The sequence below is a fragment of the Bos indicus x Bos taurus genome, chromosome 18, assembly GCF_003369695.1.
Source record: "Bos indicus x Bos taurus breed Angus x Brahman F1 hybrid chromosome 18, Bos_hybrid_MaternalHap_v2.0, whole genome shotgun sequence".
Lineage (NCBI taxonomy): Eukaryota > Metazoa > Chordata > Mammalia > Artiodactyla > Bovidae > Bos > Bos indicus x Bos taurus.
Genome location: NC_040093.1, coordinates 50,833,953 through 50,852,220, shown reverse-complemented (window position 1 = coordinate 50,852,220; position 18,268 = coordinate 50,833,953). Strand labels below are relative to the sequence as shown.

At 40.0% G+C, this 18,268-nt stretch overlaps 1 pseudogene; it reads right to left on the bottom strand.

Moving 5' to 3' along the window:
* Positions 1-14,306: 14,306 nt before the first annotated feature.
* LOC113875357 lies at positions 14,307-14,474 on the bottom strand (annotated as a pseudogene).
* Positions 14,475-18,268: the final 3,794 nt, after the last annotated feature.

Sequence of the window (18,268 nt, the reverse complement as noted above, 5' to 3'; positions counted from 1 at the left end):
GACAGAAGAAGCAAGAACTACAATCCCACAGCCTCCAGAATGTAAACCACAATCACAGAAAGCTAACCAAAATGAAGAGAAAAAGGATTATGTCCCAAATGAAGGGACAAGATAAATCCTCAGAAAAACAACTAAACAAAGTAGAAATAGGCAACCTTACAGAAAAAGAATTAAGAATAACAATAATGAAGATCATCCAGGATCTTGGAAAAAGAATGGAGGCAAAGATTAAGAAGATGCAAGAAATATTTACCAAAGACCTAGAGGAGCTAAAGAATGAGCAGAGATGAATAATACACTAGAAGGAATCAATAGCAGAATGAATTCTGCTCAGGCAGAAGAATGGATAAGTGACCTGGAAGACAGAATGGTGAAAATCATTGCTGAAAAATAGAATATAGAAAAAAGAGTGAAAAAATTGAAGGTAGCCTAAGAGACTTCTGGGGCAACATTAAATGCACCAATATTTGCATTAAAGGGGTCCCAGAAGGAGAAGAGAGAGAGAAGGGACCCAAGAAAATATTTGAAGACATAATAGCTAAAAACTCCCCTAACATGGGAAAGGAAATATTCATCCAAGTCCGGGAAGCACTGATAAAAATTAAAAACAAGCATAAAATATTAAAAGCAACAAGGGAAAAAAAGACAAATAACATATAAGAAAACTCCCATAACATTATCAGTTGATTTCTCAACTGAAACTCTACAAGCCAGAAGGGAATGGCATGATATATTACAGGTAATGAAAAGGAAAAACCTACAACCAGGACTATCATACCCAGCAAGACTCTTGCTCAGATTTGATGGAGAAATCAAAACCTTTACAGACAAGGAAGAGTTAAGAGAATTTGGCACCACTAAGCCAGTTTTACAACAAATGGTAAAGGCAGGAAACACAAGAGAAGGAAAAGACCTACAAAAACTAAATCCAAAACAATTAAGGAAATAGTAATAAGATCATACCAGTAATTACCTTAAATGTAAATGGATTAAATGCACCAACCAAAGGACATAGACTGGCTGGGTGGATACAAAAACTAGACCCATATATATGTTGTCTACAAGAGACCCACCTCAGACCTAGGGACACTTACAGAGTGAAAGTAAGGGGGAGGAGAAGGTGTGCCACACAAATGGGATTCATAAGAAACCTGGAGTAGTGATACTCATATCAGACAAAATATACTTTATTTATTTTTATTTAATATAAATTAATTTATTTTAATTGGAGGTTAATTACTTTATAATATTGTATTGGTTTTGCCATACGTCAACATGTGGCGGATTCATGTTGATGTATGGCAAAATATACTTTAAAACAAAGACTGCTATAACAGATAAAGAAGGGCACTACATAATGATCAAGGGTTTAATCCAAGAAAAAGATATAAACAATTATTAATACATATGCACCCAACTAAACAATTATTAATACATATGCACCCAACATAGGAGCACTTCAATATGTAAGGCAAATACTAACAACTGTAAAGGGAGAAATCAACAGTAACCCAATAATAGTGGGGGACTTTAATACCCCACTTTCATCAAAAGATAGATCATCAGACAGAAAATTAATGAGAAACCCAGGCCTTAAACGACACTTTAGATAAGTTAGACTTAACTGATATTAGTAAAGCATTCCAACCAACAAGATTAAGTTCCCTTGACCACCTCTCCTAATTCTGGTTCCCCTCATCTCACACCCAGAGGTAACGTATTAGTTTGAGTTTCACAGTTTCCAGACTATTAATAGATATGTGTGTGCACGCTCTGTTGTATCCGACTCTTTGTGACCCCATGGACTTTAGCCCACCAGGCTCCTCTGTCCATGGGATTTCCCAGGCAAGAATACTGGAGTGGGTTGCCATTTCCTACTCCAATTAGTGTGTATATATATATATATACACACACACACACACACACACACATTATTATATATAATGTCCTTAGAAAATGGACAGTATTTGTTTATATGCGTGAGTTCTTTTAGTTTTTTGAAGGAAAATAACTTTGACATCTTACTCTTTAACTTGCTATTAGAGGAAGTCTTGAATATAACCAATCTAGAATATAACCCAATCTAGAATTATCTCATTCTTTTTAATTGCTACCAAGTCACTTCATTATCAAAGCTCAGAAATAAATCAATAAAACATTTCCCACTTTCCTATAGTTGTTCTCTTTTCTTTTGCAGTTTCCAAACCAGAAAATCACAGACTCACATCAAAAGGTTTAACAGATAATAAGAGGAATCATTTGTGAAAGGAAAATGTCATTGTGACATGCATTATTTGAAATAAAAATTTCATCTGACATTACAAATTGCGATGGCAGAGTAGAAGAATGTGTGCTCATCTCCTCCTGCAAGAGCATCAAAATCGCAACTAGCTGTTGAAAAACCAACAGGAGGACACTGGAACTCACCAAAAAATGAAATCCTGCATCCAAAGATGAAAGTGAAAAAGTTTCTTGATGAAAGTGAAAGACGAGAGTGAAAAAGTTGGCTTAAAACTCAACATTCAGAAAACTAAGATCATGGCATCTGGTCCCATCACTTCATGGCAATTAGCTGGGGAAATAATGGAAACCGTGAGAGACTTTATTTGGGGCTCCAAAATCACTGCAGATGGTGATGGCAGCCATGAAATTAAAAGACACTTGCTCCTTGGAAGAAAATCTATGACAAACCTATTAATATGCTAGAGAGCATATTAAAAAGGAGAGACATTACTTTGCCAACAAAGGTCCATATAGTCAAAGCTATGGTTTTTCCAGTAGTCATGTATGAATGTGAGAGTTGGATTATAGAGAAAGTTGAGCACTGAAGAACTGATGCTTTTGAATTGTGGTGTTGGAGAAGACTCTTGAGAGTCCCTTGGCCTGCAAGGAGATCAAACCAGTCAATCCTAAAGGAAATCCATCCTGAATATTCATTGGAAGGACTAATGCTGAAACTCCAATAATTTGGCCACCTGATGAGAAGATCAGACTCTTTGGAAAAGACCCTGATGCTGGGAAGGATTGAAGGCGGGAGGAGAAGGGGACGATGGAGGAGGAGATGGTTGGATGGCATCAGCGACTTGATGGACATGAGTTTGAGCAGGCTTCAGGAGTTGGTGATGGACAAGGAAGCCTGGCATGCTGCAGTCCATGGGGTCACAAAGAGACGGACATGACTGAGCAACTTAACTGAGCATCCAAAGAGCCACAAGATGGAAAGAGGGGTGCAATCATGATAAAATAAAATCCCATACTTGCTGGGTGGGTGACCACAACCTGGAGAATGATAATAACAAAGAAGTTCTCCCACTGTTGGGAGACGTATTTTTGGGCTCCCCAGCCTGAGGATCCAGCAAAAGGGCTAGGAATCCCCAGGGAATATGGCTTTGAAGGCCAGCAGGATTTGATTACAGGACTTCCACAGGACTGGGGGAGACAGAGACTCCACTTTTGGAGTGCACAAACAAAATCTTGCACAAACCAGGACCCTAGGGAAAAGAGCAGTGACGCCACAAGAGACTGAACCAGACCTATCTGGTAGTGTTGGAGGGTCTCCTGTGGAGGCGTGGGTCAGCAGTGGTGCACCACAGGGGCAGAGGCACTGGCAGCAGCAGTCCTGGGAGGTGCCCATTGGCAAGTGAGACCTCTTGGAGGTACGATTAACCTACCATAGAGCCTGGAGACTCCAAGGCTGGATCATCTCAGGCCAAACAACAAACAGGGAGGGAGTGCAGCCCCACCCACCAGCAGATAATTGGATTAAAGTTTGACTGAGCCCAACCCTGCCCACAAGAACAAGACCCAGTTTTCCCCACAGACAGTCCCTCCCATCAGCCTCTACCACCAGAGGGCAGACAGAACAAGAACTACAATCCTGCAGCCTCCAGGAGGAAAACCACAACCACAGAAAGTTAACTGAAATGAAAAGGCAGAGGATTATCTCCCAGATGAAGAAAGTGAAAATGTCAGTCCCTCAGTCTTGTCTGACTCTGCAACCCTGTGGACTCTAGCCCACCAGTTTCCTCTGTCTATGGGGTTTTCCAGGCAAGAATTCTGGCATGGATAGCCATTCCCTTCTCCAGGGGACCTTCCTGGCCTGGGGATTGAACCTGGGTTTCCTACATTGCAGGCATGTTCTTTACCATTGAGCCACCAGGGAAGCCCCAGATGACAAGATAAAATCCCAGAAATACAACTAAATGAAGTAAAGACAGTCAACCAAATCCAGGAAGCACAGAGAGTCCCAGGCAGGATAAACCCAAAGAGGAACACTGATACACATAGTAATCACACTGACAAAAATTAAAGATAAATATAAAACATTAAAAGCAACAAGGGGAAAAATGACAAATATTAATAACATACAAGGGAACTCCCATAAGGTTATCAGCTGATTTTTCAATAGAAACTCTACAAGCCAGAAGGGAATGGTACAATATATTTAAAGTGATGAAAGGGAAGAATCTAACAACCAAGAATATTCTACCCAGTAAGACTCTTGTTCAGATTTGATGGAGAAATCAAAAGCTTTACAAACAAGCAAAAGTTAAGAGAATTCAGCACCACCAAGCCAGCTTTACAACAAATGCTAAAGGAACTTCTTCAGGCAGGAAACACAAGAGAAGGAAGAGAACTACAATGAATAAACCTCAAACAATCGAAAATGGTAGTAGGATCAAACATATGGATAATTCCCTAAAATGTAAGTGGATTAAATGCACCAACCAAAAGACAGACTGGCTGGGTGATTGAAGACATGTGCTTGTGTATATACTTCCACTTACCACATTACTTAACCCCCTAAATTGTAAGTAATTATTTTATGCTGTTAGGTTAATCATGTTTCCCTTATGGCTTGCAATTATAAATATTTTTTATTTTTGTCTGGCTATTAATTGTGAAACTGATTAACATCTTTTACTATTGTGATTGTGCTGTGCTGTGCTTAGTTGCTCAGTCGTGTCCAACTCTTTGTAACCCCACGGACTGTAGCCCGCCAGACTCCTTGGTCCATGGGGATCCTTCAGGCAAGAATATTGGAGTGGGTTGCCATGCACTCCTCCAGGGGATATTCCCAACCCAGGGATCAAACCTAGGTCTCCTGCATTGCAGCCAGATTCTTCACCAATTGAACCACCAGGGAAGCCCACTATCGTGATTACAGAACTATTACTCATTTTGATATCATTGTATCATGATTGGTCAAAAGAAAATAATAGAATTCTGTATCACGAAAACCACCATTTAATAGGAAAATCTGTAACTACTTTTTCAAATCCAGGTACACGTGAGAATTATCTGGAATTTTTTGAAAAATACAAATGCCCAGGTATTGTTTTTTCTCCAGAGTTCCAGACGTGATTCTAATGAGCAGCCAGGTTTAAAAGCAACTGGACTATATGATGATCTTTAGCTTTTATCTAGTTTCACTTTTTCTATTTCATATTCAACACTCCCATTTCTCTTAGTTCATGTTTTCCAATTTCTCCATCTCTTTTTCGTTGTTCTTTCTCAAGCCTTTATCAAGCACAGTAGAAAAGTTTATATGAATATAAATATATATATAATAAGCATAATACATATATTTTAGAAAACTTATGAACTTTTGCTTAGTTAAAAAAATTATGACATTTTGGTCCTACTTGTTTGACTAAGTATGAATAGAATGCTAGATTTCTAATTTATATTCACTCAATGTTTTGATATAGTTCCATTTATTCTGGCATCTAGTATTACTGGAAATAGTGACAGACTTTATTTTCTTGGGTTCCAAAATCACTCCGGATGGTGAGTGCAGCCATGGAATTAAAAGATGCTTGTTGCTTGGAAGAAAAGCTATGACAATGTATTAAAAAATGTGGAGACATTACTCTGCTGACAAAGGTCCATATAGTCGAAGCTATGGTTTTTCCAGTAGTCATGTATGGATGTGAGAGTTGGACCATAAAGGAAGCTGAGTGCCAAAGAACTGATGCTTTTGAACTGTGGTGTTGAAGAAGACTCTTGAGAGTCCCTTGGACTACAGGGAGATCCAACCAGTCCATCCTAAAGGAGATCAGTCCTGGGTGTTCATTGGAAGGACTGATGCTGAAGCCGAAACTCCAATGCTTTGGCCACCTGATGTAAAGGACTGACTCATTGGAAAAGACCCTGATGCTGGGAAAGATTGAAGGCAGGAGAAGGGGACAACAGAGGATGAGATGGTTGGATGGCATCACCGACCCAATGGACATGAACTTGAGCAAGCTCCAGGAGACGATAAAGGACAGGGAGGCCTGGTGTGCTGCAGTTCATGGGGTCACAAAGAGTCAGACATGACTGAGCAACTGAACAACAAAGTATTACTACTAAAAATCTAGCAATCTTATTACTTTAGTGATTTAAAAAAAAATCTTGAATGAGGCTTGAAACTTTTAATTCAATTCTGAAAATATAAAGAAATACTGTGTTTAAGTAAGCCAGAAAGAAAAACACCAATACAGTATACTGACACATATATATGGAATTTAGAAAGATGATAACGATAACCCTATATGTAAGACAGCAAAAGAGACACAGATGTATAGAACAGACTTTCGGACTCTGTGGGAGAAGGTGAGGGTGGGATGATTTGAGACAATAGCATTCAAACATGTATATTATCATATGTGAAACAGATCGCCAGTCCAGGTTCAATGCATGCAGGGCGCTCAGGGCTGGTGCACTGGGATGACCCAGAGGGATGGAATGTGGAGGGAGGTGGGAGGGGGGTTCAGGATGGGGAATACCTGTACACCCATGGCTGATTCATGTCAATGTATGGCAAAACCACTACAATATTGTAAAATAATTAGCCTCCAATTAAAATAAATAAATCAAAAAATAAATAAATAAAAAGTACTTTAAAAACCAAAGTAAATAAATAAATAAAAAATCTTGACTGAGGCTTGAAACTTTTAATCCAATTATGAAAATATAAAGAAATACTGTGTTTAAAAGACAACAAGAAATTAACATGTTATGTAATATTAACTAAAGTAGAGATTTTGTTCAAATTTCACAAAATTTTATGCTGGTGTCCATTATTTGTTTTCATACCTTATTCAAGATTCCACATTGTATTTAGTTTCTTTGAGCAGCCTCAGCTGCATGCAGCAAATTCTGATAAATTATCTTTTCAAATTTGTTTTGTTACAAATATTTTCTAATTTTTCTTGTTATGGCTTCTTAGATACACCCATCATTTAAAAGTGGACACTTAATTTCCAAATACATTGCTTTTTAAAGTATCCTTGAATTTCTCATTTTGGTATTAATTTCTCATTTAAGTGCGTTCTTCTCTGTATTTTTTCCAATCTTCTAACCTTCCTGAGGCTTTCAATGACTAAGTCAAAGATCTCTCTTGGCAAATGTCACATTGTGCTTGAAAATAAGTGGGTTACTTTCAAATATATTTTTATATTGATATCTAACATAATGCCACAGTGATAAGAGACTAGTCTCTGGATGATTTCAATCCTTTTAGGCCATGAAATTTTTGCACCTTGTTTTATGTCCCTGGGTATGCTCCAGTATCTCCTTGTTTATAGTCCATAGGAACTTAAATAGAATTTGTGCCCTGCTTTGTGTGAAAATTGTATAAGTCTTAATTATGTTGAATTAAGGGCTTTTCAGGTCTAGTATATCTTTCTACTTTTCTGTCTATTCATTCTGTTAATTTTTGAGAGTTTTACATTAAAACTTCAACTAAAAAATCTTAATTTATCTACTTAAAAATAATTAATTGTAATATATAGTGGAACTACATGCAATTTTGTTCTGTATTTTCCAATCTACTATAAATCTGTTATTGTACTCTCACAATTAAAAAAAATTTTTTTTTTAAAACTTCATCTGACTTAAAAAAAAATGTGTGTGTCTCAAAAATACCAAAAAGAAAAAGTGGAGTGCTTTAATCATCCCTGGAGAGCAGTGTTGCCTTCAGTGGCTCAGACCCACTAGATTCCCAGCAGTTCCGTAGAGTTGCTCCTGGGGGACCTGAGCTCACTGGTTTCACATTTCTGAATGATGATGTAACTCCCCTACAGGTTTGCAGCTGCCTTGACAGCCTACACCTTAATCTGGCCTTGGTTCAAATTTTTCAAATTAAAAAAGTCAAGAGGAAAGAACACAGAACAAGATCACTCAGTGATTGAACAATAGGGAGCCAAAATCTCAACCTTTGCCTCAGTTTATAAACAAGGCCCATTAAGTCCAAGCTACGAGATCTAGAATGAAGCGAGGAGATGATGTTCGATTCTCCTTTGCGTGTCTGAACCAAGTTGCTGAGACCCTGTATACACAGCCACAGAGTCGGCCTCTGTTGCTACATGGTGGTGAGCAACAGAAACAGACTGGCCAAAGGAAGCAAAACTCAGCAACAAGAGAAATAAAACTTGGAAGCTTCTGGGATAGCTTATGGAATGGAATAAAAAGCAAAAGGATGAGGCTTTAGAAGGATAGGTCCCAGGGAAGATCTGGGTTTCAAGGGAGTGGTCTCTTTGAAGTGCCTTCTCCAGGATGATCTGCTTCCCAGTATCCTATCTTTATGTCATCTGCTCAAGATTCAGATTCCTACTAGACTTCACCGAGCCAAGCTCAGTCACCTCCCATCCTCTGGCTAGGGGAGGGCCAACACCTTGACTGACAGCCTTACCAGCTCCTGTTAAGAAAATTCAGGGTCCCACAGTTACCAGAAAGAGGAAAGATCTACACTGAGGAAGGAAAAACTCAGATGCCCATTCTGTTAGATGACCATTTCACAATTATTGACTGACTTCAGTGCCTGATAGACGTTGGTTAGAGAAGGAGAAAGAAGTGAGTGGAAGAAGAAGAGGACAAAGAAGGAAAGAGGGGGAGGGGAAAGAGGAGGAGGAGGAGAGGGAATCAGGAAAGGTGCTGTGAGCGCCCTGGGGACCTGAGTTGCAGGGTTCAGCCCAGGCTGTAGAGCCTTCCCTTTCTGTTCCCCTAACTAATGACCATCATTCCATCTTAAAATAGTGCTGGTAGTTAGTCCAATCTCTGATCCACCACCTTCTGAAGATCTCATTTCTGGACATTTCTCTGGCTTTGTGTGGGTTTTGTCTGGTCTGAAGAAATTAACACTGCAATAAAATATTCTGATAATACCCATACCCACAGCCTCAGATCTGCACAGAGTTAATAAACTTAAAAAAAAAAAAAAAAACACTTGACAGTATCGAATAATTTTCTTCATGTCTTTTTTGATTGCAAATTTATAAAAATAACATGGCTGAAATTATGTAATATATAAAGTTTATGACATGCTTTTCCTACTTATAAGAAACATTTTCTTATGTCCCTAAAATTCTTATAATTTCAGTGTCTATAGGATATTCTACCTTATAATGACAATATAATTCATTAATGCCAATGGTTAAGGGCACAGAGTCTCTACTAAGAAGGACCTGGGTTCAAATCCTACCATTTTCTTGTTATCACTAGCCATATTGCTTATTCCCCTCTGGTTTCAGTTTCCCCATCTGTACATGAAGATAACAATAATACCTTCCTCCTAGGTTGTCAGGAGGATTAAATAAGAGGACCCATGTAATGCTCTTGGCACAAGGATACCCATGTTACTGACCTCAGGTCTGGTTGATTGCTGCCTGAAAATCAACACTCGAAAAGCAAATGTTGGTAGAAAGAAATGTTGATTTAGTCAGAAAAGCCAGCAATCTGGGGAGAAGGTGGATTCATGTCCCCCAAACCAACTCTGAAGATTCTGCTTGGCCATTAAAGGGAAAGAAGGAAGTAATCTCTTTAATTATTGATCTCAGTTCAGTTCAGTTCAGTTCAATTGCTCAGTCGTGTCTGACTCTTTGCGACCCCATGAATCACAGCATGCCAGGCCTCCCTGTCCATCACCAACTCCCGGAGTTCACTCAGACTCACGTCCATTGAGTCAGTGATGCCATCCAGCCATCTCATCCTCTGGCGTTCCCTTCTCCTCCTGCCCCCAATCCCTCCCAGCATCACAGTCTTTTCCAATGAGTCAACTCTTCTCATGAGGTGGCCAAAGTACTGGAGTTTCAGCTTTAGCATCATTCCTTCCAAAGAAATCCCAGGGCTGATCTCCTTCAGAATGGACTGGTCGGATCTCCTTGCAGTCCAAGGGACTCTCAAGAGTCTTCTCCAACACCACAGTTCAAAAGCATCAATTCTTCGGCTCTCAGCTTTCTTCACAGTCCAACTCTCACATCCACACATGACCACTGGAAAAACCATAGCCTTGAGTAGATGGACCTTTGTTGGCAAAATAATGTCTCTGCTTTTGAATATGCTGTCTAGGTTGGTCATAACTTTCCTTCCAAGGAGTAAGCGTCTTTTAATTTCATGGCTGCAGTCACCATCTGTAGTGATTTTGGAGCCCAGAAAAATAAAGTCTGACACTGTTTCCACTGTTTCCCCATCTATTTCCCATGAAGTGGTGGGACTGGATGCCATGATCTTCGTTTTCTGAATGTTGAGCTTTAAGCCAACTTTTTCACTCTCCACTTTCACTTTCATCAAGAGGCTTTTTAGTTCCTCTTCACTTTCTGCCATAAGGGTGGTGTCATCTGCATATCTGAGGTCATTGATATTTCTCTCAGCAATCTTGATTCCAGCTTGTGTTTCTTCCAGTCCAGCGTTTCTCATAATGTACTCTGTATAGACATTAAATAAACAGGGTGACAATATACAGCCTTGACGTACTCCTTTTCCTACTTGGAACCAGTCTGTTGTTCCATGTCCAGTTCTAACTGTTGCTTCCTGACCTGCATACAGATTTCTCAAGAGGCAGGTCAGGTGGTCTGGTATTCCCATCTCTTGCAGAAGTTTCCACAGCTTATTGTGATCCACACAGTCAAAGGCTTTGGCATAGTCAATAAAGCAGAAATAGATGTTTTTCTGGAACTCTCTTGCTTTTTCGATGATCCAGCAGATGTTGGCAATTTGATCTCTGGTTCCTCTGCCTTTTCTAAAACCAGCTTGAACGTCTGGAAGTTCATGGTTCACATATTGCTGAAGCCTGGCTTGGAGAATTTTGAGCATTACTTTACTAGCATGTGAGATGAGTGCAATTGTGCGGTAGTTTGAGCATTCTTTGGCATTGCCTTTCTTTGGGATTGGAATGAAAACTGACCTTTTCCAGTCCTGTGGCCACTGCTGAGTTTTCTAAATTTGCTGGCATATTGAGTGCAGCACTTTCACAGCATCATCTTTCAGGATTTGAAATAGCTCAACTGGAATTCCATCACCTCCACTAGCTTTGTTTGTAGTGATGCTTCCTAAGGCCCACTTGACTTCACATTCCAGGAGGTCTGGCTCTAGGTCAGTGATCACACCATCGTGATTATCCAGGTCATGAAGATCTTTTTTGTACAGTTCTTCTGTGTATTCTTGCCACTTCTTCTTAATACTGTCTGCTTCTGTTAGGTCCATACCATTTCTGTGCTTTATTGAGCCGATCTTTGCATAAAATATCCCCTTGGTATCTCTAATTTTCTTGAAGACATCTCTAGTCTTTCCCATTCTGTTGTTTTCCTCTATTTCTTTGCATTGATCACTGAGGAAGGCTTTCTTATCTCTTCTTGCTATTCTTTGGAACTCTGCATTCAGATGCTTATATCTTTCCTTTTCTCCTTTGCTTTTTGCTTCTCTTCTTTTCACAGCTATTTGTAAGGCCTCCCCAGACAGCCATTTTGTTATTTTGCATTTCTTTTCCATGGGGATGGTCTTGATTCCTGTCTCCTGTACAATGTCATGAACCTCAGTCCATAGTTCATCAGGCACTCTATCTATCAGATCTAGGCCTTTAAATCTATTTCTCACTTCCACTGTATAATCATAAGGGATTTGATTTAGGTCATATCTGAATGGTCTAGTGGTTTTCCCTACTTTCTTCAATTTAAGTCTGAATTTCGTAACAAGGAGTTCATGATCTGAGCCACAGTCAGCTGCTGGTCTTGTTTTTGCTGACTGTATAGAGCTTCTCCATCTTTAGCTGCAAAGAATATAATCAATCTGATTTCGGTGTTGACCATCTGGTGATGTCCATGTGTAGAGTCTTCTCTTGTGTTGTTGGAAGAGGGTGTTTGCTATGACCAGTGCATTTTCTTGGCAAAACTCTATTAGTCTTTGCCCTGCTTCATTCGAATAATCTGTTAATCATTGAGATGTGGTGGTGGTTTAGTCACTAAGTCGTGTCCAACTCTTGCAACCCAGTGGACTGTAGCCCACCAGGCTCCTCTGCCCATGGGATTTTCCAGGCAAGAATACTGGAATGTGTTGCCATTTCCTTCTCCAGGGGATCTTCCAGACCCAGGAATTGAACCAGGGTCTCCTGCATCACAGGCAGATTCCTGCTTTGCAGGCAGATTCTTTACCAACTGAGCTACAAGGGAAGCCCCTAATCATTGAGATAGGGAATCAGATTCATCACTGTGTCCTACTGTGTGCACATTTGTTGACACCTTCTGATCTTTACATGCTATCTTGTTCACTATTTGTTCACAAGATTAGTGAAGAGGAAGCTAAGGAAGAGATCTGATCATCTGTTAATTATTCCTCATTTTTATTTCTTTGGTCTATGGAAAGAACCAACATGTTAAGCTAAGCACTGTGTGATCGAAAGATTTGAAAGTTGTGTTTGGCTTGAGATGAGTAGAAGATAAGGGCACCTCGTTTAAGATTAATTACAATGTAGCTTTGCTAAAGTTATTGTAAGACAAAAAGGAGTCTCCTGCAGATAGCACTTTCCTGTTAAAGAGCTCTTTCCTGCCAAAAGCTGCGTGTACCCAGAGTAAGTATCTATAAATTTTCATTGGTATCATAAGAGGATTTTTTCCTTCAAGTTTTTGCAAATGTAAATGGCTCTGTATTGAAAATCCCAGTAGAGAGATCCCTGAAATTAGAATTTCTGGCTATGCACTTCTTCAAGGTTCTCACTACAGTTTGTCAGTTCTGCAGTATTATTTATGATAGAGAAAAAGTCTGCCTATATGTGGACCTGCACAATTTAAATCTATGTTGTTCAAGTTACTTACTGTATTGACAATAAGGTCTCAACTTGTCTCTGTCGCCCTCTTTCACTCCCTATCCCACGATGTCATCCAGACTCCTGTTTTGACTATCCCCTATCCCCAGCCCCCAGTATGGCTCACTCATCTACAATCCTACAGGAAACCAGCATCTGGGGTCTTGTCACAGAGAGAAGTCCAAGATTCAAATATTGATTTTGCTTTGCGATTTGGAGACTGCTTTGATCAGCCTGCATTGTGTCAACATTTTACACTACCTGTTACCTCTGTGCTTTCCTCATTTATCCACCCAGATAAAGTAATTTCAGGAGCACTCGTTGCGATTCTGTGCACCATTTAATTTAGCTTTTTTTTTTTGAAAGATGTGTGCCTGCCTGGTCCCATCAGTGTCGTTTTTCAGAGCAGTGGTTTTGTTTCTATGGCAACTGAAAAGTCTATTGTAATCAAATAATTGAGCCCCATTAAATTGCAATCTTCTCAGCCCCACTACAGTTTGCTCTGACTTTTATGCTGTATTATGCTGCTTTTACTGGAGAAGGCAATGGCACCCCACTCCAGTACTCTTGCCTGGAAAATCCCATGGACAGAGGAGCCTGGTAGGCTGCAGTCCATGGGGTCGCTAAGAGTCAGACACGACTGAGCAACTTCACTTTCACTTTTCACTTTCATGCATTGGAGAAGGAAATGGCAACCCACTCCAGTGTTCTTGCCTAGAGAGTCCCAGGGGCGACGGGGGCTGGTGGGCTGCTGTCTATGGGGTTGCACAGAGTCAGACACGACTGAAGCGGCTTAGGAGCAGCAGCAACAGCATGCTGCTTTTCTTCTGTATTCTCAATCAGGCAGTTGCCATTCATTCCACTGTGATGGGCAGAGGCCACTCAAAATAACACTCTAGACGTCTAGAATAGGCATTAAAAAAGAGGATATGCCCCTCAAAAGCCAAAGTCAAAAATGTATATGTGCAATTGCCCTTTTAAAAGAGCAAAAATCAAATATTTGTCTTAACAACATTCTCGTGTCATAATTGACTTTAATTTACATATTTGACTCTAAGTTGGATTAGGCCTTTCTCATCCCACAATAATAATACTAATAAGCTACCATATATTGAATACATACTATGTGCCAGGCCACATGCTAAGTCTTCTTTAAAAGTTTTTAAATTTTCATTTTATATACAAAGAGCTAGCATTGTTTCTGCATAAGGCAGATGTCTTGAATGACCCATTTAAGGAAGTTCATTTAGCCCAACTTAATGAAGCTGGTGTCCTTCAAGGACTGCCGTGAACACTGGCTGCACATATCGAGGCTGTATTTCTGGATTAGACCGTGCTAATTTGAGACCCATCAAGAGCGAAAACCCTGGCCACATTTTCTTGCCCGGCTCTAGTAGAGCTGCTGGTGGCCCATGTTCTACTAGGCTTCAACAAGGCAAAAGTGCTAAGTGTTTTTTTAAATTTTTAGTTGTTATTCAATGAACTACAAGCTTTCAAATTTTAAGTGTGGTGCACTTTCAGGCAAGGAAGCAGAGAGGACATGAGGTCTCACAGAGAAATTGGACAGAGGGTTTTGGGCTTTCGAGGGCTATTGGTTACAGGCTATTTTCCAGGGGCAGATGCTGACACACACAGAGGGAGAGCAGGTAGTTTATTTAGGATAGATCTGGTGTTTCTTGGAAAACAGATCCTAAGAATGAAGAGACAGAGAGAAGTCTGTCCCTCTCCACTCATCTGCTCAATATCCTCTCTAAAGAAATCCCAGCTTCTTCCTTGGAAATGAGCTCTGACTGCCTGATTAAGGATGCCAAAGAAAGCAGCATAATATAGTAAAAAAAAAGTCAGAGCAAGAAAAGCAGTTAGTGAATTAATGTCCTGATTTCCTTTTGGGGAATGATCTTTCCTCCACTGTGTGGTGTCTTGGTGGGACAGTAAATCAAGGATCCTACCCCTCACTATAGAAAGCAAAGTGACCAAGACTGGCCCAGCTGGGAGAGGTTATGTGGCCTAAGTGTGGCTTGGTCAACAGGTCCAGAAGTCCCTCCACAAACGTCCTTTTGCTTAATTTAGCCAGAGTTGGTTTTTGTTGTTTGCAGCCAAAGAAACTAAGGTAAGGACCTTAGAGAAATAGAGGAGCACAGCTTAGAAGGACATAAGTCCATGAGAGAAGAGGGTTCAAAGGCAGATTTTAACCATTCGAGGTATGCCAAGGCCCACCCTGGGAATGAAGAAATAGATAGGACCACTAGCTTCTTGATTTAAATTTCTGTCTCCTAAATATTTATAAATAATTCATCTGACAAAAGACTTAAATCCAAAATATACAAGGAACAAACAACTAAATAAAAAGAATACAAAAGAGTCCAATTTTTAAATGGGCAGAAGATTTAAATATACAATTCAAGAAAGAAAATATGGCTATTAAACACATGACAAAATGCTCAATATCATTAATCCTTCAGTTCAGATCAGTTCAGTCTCTCAGTCGTGTCCGACTCTTTGTGACCCCATGAATCGCAGCATGCCAGGCCTCCCTGTCCATCACCAACTCCCGGAGTCCACCCAAACTCATATCCATCGACATGGTGATGCATCCAGCCATCTCATCCTCTGTCGTCCCCTCCTCCTCCTGCCCCCAATCCCTCCCAGCATCAGGGTCTTTTCCAATGAGTCAACTCTTCGCACGAGATGGCCAAAGTTTGGAGTTTCAGCTTCAGCATCAGTCCTTCCAATGAACACCCAGGACTGATCTCCTTTAGGATGGACTGGTTGGATCTCCTTGCAGTCCAAGGGACTCTCAAGAGTCTTCTCCAACACCACACTTCAAAAGCATCAATTATTTGGCGCTCAGCTTTCTTCACAGTCCAACTCTCACATCCATACATGACCACAGGAAAAACCATAGCCTTGACTAGATGGACCTTTGTTGGCAAAGTAATGTCTCTGCTTTTGAATATGCTACCTAGGTTGGTCATAACTTTCCTTCCAAGGAGTAAGTGTCTTTTAATTTCATGACTGTAGTCACCATCTGCAGTGATTTTGGAGCCCCCCAAAATAAAGTCTGATACCGTTTCCACTGTTTCCCCATCTATTTCCCATGAAGTGATGGGACCAGATGCCATGATCTTCGTTTTCTGAATGTTGAGCTTTAAGCCAACTTTTTCACTCTCCTCTTTCACTTTCTTCAAGAGGCATTTTAGTTCCTCTTCACTTTCTGCCATAAGGGTAGTGTCATCTGCATATCTGAGGTTATTGATATTTCTCCTGGCAATCTTGATTCCAGCTTGTGTTTCTTGCAGCCCAGCATTTCTCATGATGTACTCTTCATAGACGTTAAATAAGCAGGGTGACAATATATAGCCTTGACGTACTTCTTTTCCTATTTGGAACCAGTCTGTTGTTCCATGTCCAGGTCTAACTATTGCTTCCTGACCTGCATACAAATTTCTCAAGAGGCAGGTCAGGTGGTCTGGTATTCCCATCTCTTGCAGAAGTTTCCACAGCTTATTGTGATCCACACAGTCAAAGGCTTTGGCATAGTCAATAAAACAGAAATAGATGTTTTTCTGGAACTCTCTTGCTTTTTCCACGATCCAGCAGATGTTGGCAATTTGATCTCTGGTTCCTATGCCTTTTCTAAAACCAGCTTGAACATGAGGAAGTTCATGGTTCACATATTGCTGAAGCCTGGCTTGGAGAATTTTGAGCATTACTTTACTAGCATGTGAGATGAGTACAATTGTGCGGTAGTTTGAGCATTCTTTGGCATTGCCTTTCTTTGGGATTGGAATGAAAACTGACCTTTTCCAGTCCTGTGGCCACTGCTGAGTTTTCTAAATTTGCTGGCATATTGAGTGCAGCACTTTCACAGCATCATCTTTCAGGATTTGAAAGAGCTCAACTGGAATGCCATCACCTCCACTAGCTTTGTTTGTAGTGATGCTTTCTAAGGCCCACTTGACTTCACATTCCAGGATGTCTGGCTCTAGGTCAGTGATCACACCATCGTGATTATCTGGGTCGTGAAGATCTTTTTTGTACAGTTCTTCTGTGTATTCTTGCCACCTCTTCTTAATATCTTCTGCTTCTGTTAGGTCCATACCATTTCTGTCCTTTATTGAGCTGATTTTTGCATGAAATGTTCCCTTGGTATCTCTAATTTTCTTGAAGACATCTCTAGTCTTTTCCATTCTGTTGTTTTCCTCTATTTCTTTGCATTGATCCTTAGAGATATGCAAATAAAAACCACAACTATGTACTAATACATACCCAATAGAATGTCTACAATCAAAAAACAGATATAGTAAGTGCTGGTGAGGATGTGGAGAAAACAGAACCCTCATGCGTTAATGCTTTTGGTGCAGTCACTTTGGGAAACAGTTTGACCTTTTCTTAAAAAGTTAAACCTAAAACTTCCATATAAACCAACAATTCTACTTCTGGGTATCTACCCAAGAGAAGTGAAAACATATGCTCACACAAAGATCTGTATCCAGATGTTTACAGAAACTTTATTTGTAATAGTCAAACAAATGAAAATACTCCACACATTGATTCTGGTGAATGCTCAGTGATAAGAAAAGAAGGAAGTTATGATACATACTACAAGTCAATGATCCTCAAAACCATGATGTTAAAACGAAGACAGACACAAAGACCACATATTGTGTGATTCAATTTACATGAAATACTCAGAAAAAACAAATCTATAGACAAATATCCAGAGAAGGAAACGGCAACCCATGAAATGGCAATTCACTCCTGAAGAATTTCATGGGCAGAGGAGCCTGGTGGGCTACAGTCCATGGGGTCACAAAGAGTTGGACATGGCTGAGCAACTAACACAGACAAATAGCAGATTAATGATTGCCTTTGGCTAGGGATAGGAATAGGGAATGATTGCCAATGAACATGAAAAATCTTTTGGGGATGACGAAAACATGTTCTAAAAGTGGATTTTACAATTCTGTAAATTTGCGAAAAATCACTGAATTTTATACTTAAAAATGAGTCACTTTTATAGTATGTAAACTGTATATCAAAGGCTATTTTTTAAAACCCCATCTCTCATTTCTGGGAAGAAGGCATAGAGAAGAAGTTGCTTTCTATCCATTGTCAGTTCAGTTCAGTTTAGTCACTCAGTCATGTCCGACTCTTTGCGACCCCATGGACTGCAGCATGCCAGGCCTCCCTGTCCGTTATCAACTC